Raw genomic sequence first — 7,994 nt, forward strand, 5'->3', positions numbered from 1 at the left:
TAAAGTTTGGCTCACTATCTGAGCCTTATCTCTAGATACTTTATATCCACTTAGTCCGAGAAAATTTAAAAGGTCTATTGTTACCTTCACACAAGTGGATCTTGTTTCTGTAGCAATCAGGATGTCATCCACATATTGTAGAAGTAAATGTCCAGGTTTTAGTTCTGAATCATTTTGTTTCCACTGTTCAAGTTCCTTTAATAACTGGTTACCAAAGATTGTCGGACTGTTTTTGAACCCTTGGGGTTACCTTGTCCATGTCAGTTACATCTTCCGTCCTGTCTGTGGATTCTCCCATTCGAAAGCAGTTTTCGACTTTCCTTCTCCAAGGGTATGCAAAAGAAAGCATCTTTTAAATCAAGCACCGTAAACGATTGATAATTTTCTCTTAATGCAGTTAAGAGTGTATATGGGTTTGCAACAACAGGATGTATATCTTTAATTGGTTTATAGCCCTTAAATCCTGAACTAGTCTGTATTCACCTGGAGGTTTCTTTACTGGCAAGATTGGAGTTTTATATTCTGATTCACATTCCTCAAGAATGCCATATTTTAGAAACTTATCAATTAACTTCTTAATTCCTTGTCTCACTTCTGGCTTAATTGGGTATTGTTTAATTCTTACCTGTTTTGCCTGTTCCTTTAATTCTATCGTTACAGGCTGCACTGCCTTACACTTATCAGGTATGTCTGTGTTCCAGACTATTGGTATGACAGCCTCATCCACTTCTTGTGGTATCTGCATTTCTTTCACTTTCTCTTCTATCATCAGTATTTCTCCTGGTTTTGATTCTGGGATTTTTAAGAAAACTTCTTCTTCCTCAAAAATATCTGTGTGTTTAACTTGGATAGTAAATCCTGCCGTAACAAAGATATCGGACAATCTGGTATGTATAAAAATTCATGTGTAATTATTTTATTTCCAAATTTTAAATCCAAGGGTTGTAGGAACGGCTTGTTTTCCTCTTTCCCTGTTGCTTTAATTATTTTTGCAGTTTTATTTCCCAGTTTCCCTTTACAAACATTTAAGACAGAATATGTTGCTCCAGTATCAACCAGAAATTTAACTCCTTCATTTCCCAGCTTAATTGTAATCAGAGGTTCGGCTGGGTTCCCCTCCAGTCCTCTTCATTCATCTAAAGTCATCCTTCTTGCTGCTTCTTCTTGGTGTATCTTCAGTTGTAATTTTGGGCAGTTCTTTTTCCAGTGTTAAATTCCTCACACTTTTACTCTTAAATAATTTTATAAGTCTTGTTGCCATGTTACCAATTTTATTTATTTTTTTAGTTATTACCTTATATATATAACAATCAAATCAAACACTTCGTCCTTCTCCGACCAAGCCCCTCGTGGGATGTTGGAACAGCGGATTCGGACTCCACACTCGCTTCGTGCATGTCTCAGTCACCCACTCACACACTCAACAGAACAGATAACATAATCAATATATGCACGTCTATGTCTAACCCAACAATAAGGCAGATGATAATATCAATATATATATTCATATATATAGTACAACCTAATGTGCACACAACCAAACAAAATGTCCAAACCAACAACAGCTTTTGCTTATGACGAGCAGACCAACCAAATCGGGTACCCTTGAGCCCCAACCCTGCGCAACTTTCGGCGCCTTACAGGCAGGCTATACAACCAAGCAACATTTTTTTTAAGGAAGTCCCTTACCTTGTTCTAGAGAACGTTGTGAGGAGCTTTATGGGTCGAGGGTAATGGTTCTCCCCGAGAAATCCTCGTCACCGGCTAGAGCTTGATCAGCACTCGATCCCCTCCAGTCTCACTCACAAGGTCCCATCTGGGTCACCAAAACTGTCACCGAAACCAGGAATCAAACCTCTTAACACCAATGAAGTATTAAGAAGCAGGCACTCCTTAATTGTAGTGCTGGGTGCTTGGTGGCATCTCCACAAATCAAGCACAATTATGCAGATTTCACCATTACATTTATACACAAAATTACAAGGCCGTACATTCCCAGTTACAATGATTGGTTAGTAATTTGCATATAATTGTATTATTTGCTGTGTCATCCTTTTCTGTTACTGCGCTTGCGCAGGGAAGGGTCTTCACCTGGGCAAGGGTCTTCTTGACCTGTGGGCGTGATTTTTAGTATTATAATGAAGGTAGTTCACTTCAGGACACCTTAAAAGTGAGTTTTGTTGCCAAGTTGGAAGGCTGGATATCTGCCTTGCCAAGCTGTCCAATAACTCATCCTATACACAGTAGAACCTAGGTGCTCTGGTTATGGTCTAGAGAATAAGGACTAAGGGTATTATGGTCTGTAGAATAGGGACTTCAAGTAACAGTCTCGGATAACAAGCAGCACAGCAATTCATACGTCATTGGTTAATAAGTGTTAACATAATTCTAACATGGAGGTTAACTCCTTAAAATCAAAATGCTCCTATAACTAACTGTTACACAAACAGAAAATATAGAAAGATTCAGTAAAAACTCTAAGATAATCTGCAAACTCTTGCAAGTATCTCTTGGGTAAAGATATGTGTAAATGCCTGCATTGCACACTTCAACATCTTGGGAGTATGGGCTGCTATTCAAAACTAATGTACAGTTATCTAGGAGCCAGTAGTACAAAACTTTCCTATATGCTGCACTGCATATATATTATTATAAATAGTATATCAGTATTGCATGTAAAGGTGGGCTTTTCCCAGCTGATGCTCCCATTTAGAATGATCTTTTTAAAAACCTATTTAATGACCTGCATATTCTTTTTAAAGAAAGTGAATTTTGACTGTCATGCTACATTCCTTTAGGAAATGTCACAGTCCACTCAGTGGACTCGTGATGGTTCATTTATTATGATCTCAAAGTGCAAAAATCAAGGCAACCACACCAAGGTGTTATGCTTTGATCAAACTGCACAACTTTATTGTTTACCCATAAAGCGATGTGCTATAGATAGAGTGACAGGGAGAGAAGGAAAAGTAAAGTAAAAAGAAAAGAGGATTATAGCTACCACCACGGGCCCAAGGTGTCCCTATGGTCCCAGGTCCAGGCAGCGTCCCACCGGTCCTTCCGATTGTTGTGATCCTTGGTGGGGGAGATCTCCAAAGTTCAGTTGCTAAGGAGCCATCTTTTATGCCAAGCAACACACCTTGCTCCTCCTCTGGCCCATGGATTGTTGCCAGTCTCCGCCTTCTCGAGCAAGGTTACCAGCATGTCCAAAGAGGAGTGCCCGAGGCGTGGTTTGCCTTAGAGGTGGGTAGCTTCAGACAAGGAGGTGTGGTTTTGTATTATAATGATATTATAATGAAGAAAAGCTCACCTGAAGTTCAAGTTTTCTGGTTTGTTGCTACGACAGTGGTTGTGATCCATCTTCTGGACAGTGATTATGCGGTCTTACTGTAATCATTCCTTTCAATCCCAGGTGGCAGGGAATGGCATAGTACTCCTCGTACCGTGCAGTTCTCCTTCCCAGGGTGTAGTTGTTCTTTTCAGTCCCAGGTAGCAGGGAGCAGCATAGTACTCCTCGTACCGTGCAGTTCTCTTTCCCAGGGTCTTTGTGTCTTGGTGTCCATGAGGACCGCATTCCATCTCCAGGTCTCTGCTGGCAATGTTGAGACAATATTGTTCTCTTTGGACCGACTCTTACAGGGGGAATGTGGCATTTCCTGTCAAATGTTAGGTATCACAGTCGACAAAAGATTCCCAGTGAATCTGACTCTTAAAGTGTGCTTCTTGAAATCAAATTAGTGCTCAGATTGCTTCATGAATTCATCACAAAATTCACATGGTCATCCCAGAATTAAAATTAATCTTAGATTGCTATTAGAATCTATGTTACTGTTGTCTCTAATAGCTGGGTGTAAGACACTGAAACAAAAAGGAGATATTCTGAGTACATGCTCAGAACTGACCATTCCCACTGTGAGAATGTATGTATCTTTTTTCAGTATTTTCAGGCAATTTCAGGGCCACACAGATGGAGCCAGCTGTACTGACATTTCTAATGATGGAATCTGAGGTCCCTAGATCTGACTGTATTGTCCAATCCTCCCATCCATAGTTTGATGGACCTCAGATAAGGGAGACAGCTACAACAACATGACTTTACATCACAGGTTCAGTCTCTGATATTTTGACATTTTAAGAAAAAATCTGTCAAGACTTTATAAAATAAGCACTTAAAAAAGAAAAAAAGGGAAAGAAAAAAAGAAAAGAAAAAACAGGTTCAAAGAGAATACCAAAAGAAATTTTCACTTAGTCTCACACTTTTCTTTTTTTTTTTTAATATGACAGCTAAATATCTTTCTGGATTATGACTCTGTTTGACAGATTAGTACTTCTCCCATAAAAGCAATGGAGAACTGTTTTTATAAAAGAATTGCTAATGTGTTCCTTTGCACAATCTGTTACAATTTCTGTAGATCCTTGTTCAAAAATATTTTACAAACATTTTTAAATACTGTCAGATAAGCTAGGACATTAACTTTTGTAGCTTTATTCAGTGCTTTATTATTACTGTTTAATTGAACTTTGTTTACATGAACTAATTCATCTTGATTACTATAGTAATTGGATTAGTGTGTTTTTAAAACTGTGTAGCAGACCAAAATTTGATTTTGCATAGTGTTAACAGTATAGCAGGAGTTGATTTTGAATATCTCAAGCTCATTTAAGCTGACTGAAGCATATGCTGTTCTACTGTTGCCTAAACTCCCAAATTATCAAACTCTGATTTAGTGTTTAACTATATGTTAAACAAATCTGTATACAAAGCTTAGGTCAAGATGACCCTCTAAAGTCATCAAAATTGATGAATGAAAGGACTTATAATCAAGGGAGTCAACCTTGGGAAACAGAGAACAGATGGGGAAAAGAGCACTGTTATCTAAATTATGGAGAAAGAAGCCTGCAAGTGAAAAAAGTGAAAAAGGCCACAAGAGGAGACAAGCTGATAAGGTGTTGCAGTCCTCAGAAAATTAGTTGAAAGCAGGACAAAGGTAATTGTGGTAATGGGAGACTGTGATCTCCAACTCAAATAGCCCCCCCGAAAGAGGGCAAAACCCCACTTGGGGAGCATGCGTAGTTAGTAAAAATGTTCAGTAGTGCTATCTGAGGATGCGTACTAATCTGCATTAGAAGCGAGAAACTTTTAACCAGTCCTGTGAATGAATGAAAATTAATATGTAATGTACTATGAATATGCAAGTACTCTACGGTATATAATGTGTACCCTCAAGTAGCTTGGTGTGCATGTTAGGAGGAAAAATCCCCCATGTACCCAGTGCTGCCATAACCCAATGTCAACTTTCTAAACTAACATTTGGTTTGGACAGTTTTCTTGGTTACGATTTTTGGTAACACTACTTCCAGATCTTTTCATTCGGCTATTGTCCAACTGGTGTGTGGTTGGCAGTGGAAACGGAGAACAGTAATGTTGAGGTACTACATGTTACTAAACCAGACAAGTATCTGCTGCATCTTCATGAGAGCTGTGTGTTGTCACTCAAATTCACTCACTGTGGTAAGCAAAGCTTTCTATGCCAGTATTTTCCCTCCTGAGAAATTTATTCAAGATTACCTTTGAATAAAAATAAGGATATTTAAAAATTAGATGTTGTTTAAATATTAACATTTATTAAAATGTTTCTGCATGACTGCTTTTTTTATATAAACTACTTATGTTGTGATCAAGCATCTTAGTGTAACGATTAAAATGTGACTGTTCTTTGCAAATGTTTTTCATTGATGTATGAATTAATTTTTTAATGACTAATCTGTTTCTTTGGCTGCATTTCTTGAAAACAAACTGCAACTATAACATTTTAAACAATCTTTTGCAGGCAAATGGTTTGTAAGCACTAGAAAAGATAATCTTCTTAATACCTGGAAAACACCTTATGGAGCCAATATGTTCCAGGTAATAATCTCCTAAAAGCTGTTTTCCACATTATGGAGCAGTAAAGTTGCACTTCTTAGGTTCTACCATTAGTTTAAGGGATTTTTAAATGGGAACTCTTGCCATTAATATGTTCCTTTAAGACTTTGTCTGTAATTAGAGGTGTACACTTTTGTCCATTATAACATTTTAGTAATTTAGGTCTTTCAATAAAGTAACCCTTTAATCTGAAATTGGTTTTAATACCCTTCTTTCTGAGACTATCTTGCCTTCTTGTGCATATTGCTGCAATAACAGCACCCAAGTCACGTGGTTAGCTTAGCAATCACTGAAGATCCAAAATGTATCTAAAATAATTAAAACCATATTCAACATGTATTTTTCTGGGATGAGATGAATAAAGGCTAAGGAGTGCTTTCTCAGAGCTTGCATGTGTAAAGTATGTAGATAAATAACATTAAGGTGTCATATCTTGTATTAACATTGAAAAGTCAGTAGATTAAACAGGCAGACTCCTGAGGTTGAAGACTTGATCCTTATATAGGAGTCCTGTGGACTGAAACTGGAAGTCATAACCTTTCTATGGTATTTAATACCTCTGTACCCAATTTTAATGGAACTTCAGTGTCATTGAAGAAGAGTGGAATTTTGGTATATCCCTCTCTTTGACCTACAAGTGCCTCTGTGCTGGGAATTTTTTAAATTAAGTTAATCTTGGTGTTCTGGGTTAAATGGTCAGGTCTCAGCTATATTGATACCTGAAGTGTTTCTGCCTTTTGGGACAGTGTTATTTGCCTTGGCATGAGAAATATGAAGTCTGAGTTTTCTTAGTGGAGAGTACTCAGATCTGGAACAACTTCCCACAGCAGGCCCAAATAATCCTTCCAAGAACAGATCTCCCTAAAACTGATGTTCTTCCCCAATACAGCTTTCATAATAAGGAGTAGAGAAAGAAAGTGTTGTACCATTCAGTAGAGGCTTCTTTGCAAAAACTTTGCATTACTGGGAAGTATTTAGCTCTTGCAGTGACAGGCAGAAAAGACAATTTAGACATATATTTTATATAGATAAAGCATACACTAAAACAGGAAGTAAAATGTGACAACGTGCATACACAGACATTATCTCAGAAAAGATCCATCTGCATGTTGATAGAAAAGCTGGGAGAAACAAAGCTACTATATCCTGTTGTGTCCTGTCTTCCATTCACCTGCTGTACACTGTTGCGTATGCCAAGTCCACCATAGCATCTTTTCATATGTGCATCCTCCGTGGTAATGTACATTGTTTTGTGCAAGGCATTGTCTTCTGTGTTGGGGAAATACTGAGAGGAGATAAAGTTACTTCTGTGGACTCTCTTTTATATATATGTGTTGGTTGGACTTTGTAGTGCTGCTTCATAAGGATTTCTGGTTTAAAACAAAAAAGGGAGGGAAAGAAAAAGATGTCAGCTTTTGATTCCTTTTTTTGCAAGGACTAACTTATAAAAATCAAATACTCTTTATTTGTAAAATGTATAGAATGGTCTACTTGCTTTTGGTTGTTTGATAGATCTCTAGTTCTGTAGCATTAAATAAAACATTCACTGCCCTTTTTTGTTGCCATAAAGCTTTAGGTGAGACAAATTTGGAGGAATAGCCTTGTAACAAAAGCTGCCATCCTTCCATTTCCACTCTCAATCTATAATGCAGATATTTAAATGAGCCTTCCCATGCATTCCCTCTATAAACTTTTCTGATTAATCTTCAAGTCTTTTTATGGATTGAAAATATAATTTTTTTTCTTATACTCCAAAGAATCCTCATCTGTGCTTAGCTGCGATATCTCTGTGGATGACAAACACATTGTCACTGGCTCTGGGGACAAGATGGCTACAGTCTATGAAGTTATTTATTAGAGACAAATCTGAATGCAGACAGGACTCCGTCTTGTAGCACTTTGCTGTATATTCCATTTTCTCTTTTCCTAAACTAAAATCTTTAATGCTCATTACAGTTGTAGAAATTTTCCCCCTCTTAACCTTCCATTAAATTGTGAATGCTCATTTAGAAGTTGTGATACCAAATCACCAGATATCTACTTGGAAGAAGATGGAATAAGCATACTT

General features: G+C 37.5%; 1 pseudogene; it reads left to right on the forward strand.

Moving 5' to 3' along the window:
• The window catches only part of LOC129734950 (transducin-like enhancer protein 4), a 42,435-nt pseudogene extending 34,651 nt beyond the window's left edge, over positions 1–7,784 (forward strand).
• The last annotated feature ends 210 nt before the right edge of the window (positions 7,785–7,994 follow it).

The sequence above is a fragment of the Falco cherrug genome, assembly GCF_023634085.1.
Source record: "Falco cherrug isolate bFalChe1 chromosome W unlocalized genomic scaffold, bFalChe1.pri SUPER_W_unloc_1, whole genome shotgun sequence".
In the NCBI taxonomy this organism is placed as follows: domain Eukaryota; kingdom Metazoa; phylum Chordata; class Aves; order Falconiformes; family Falconidae; genus Falco; species Falco cherrug.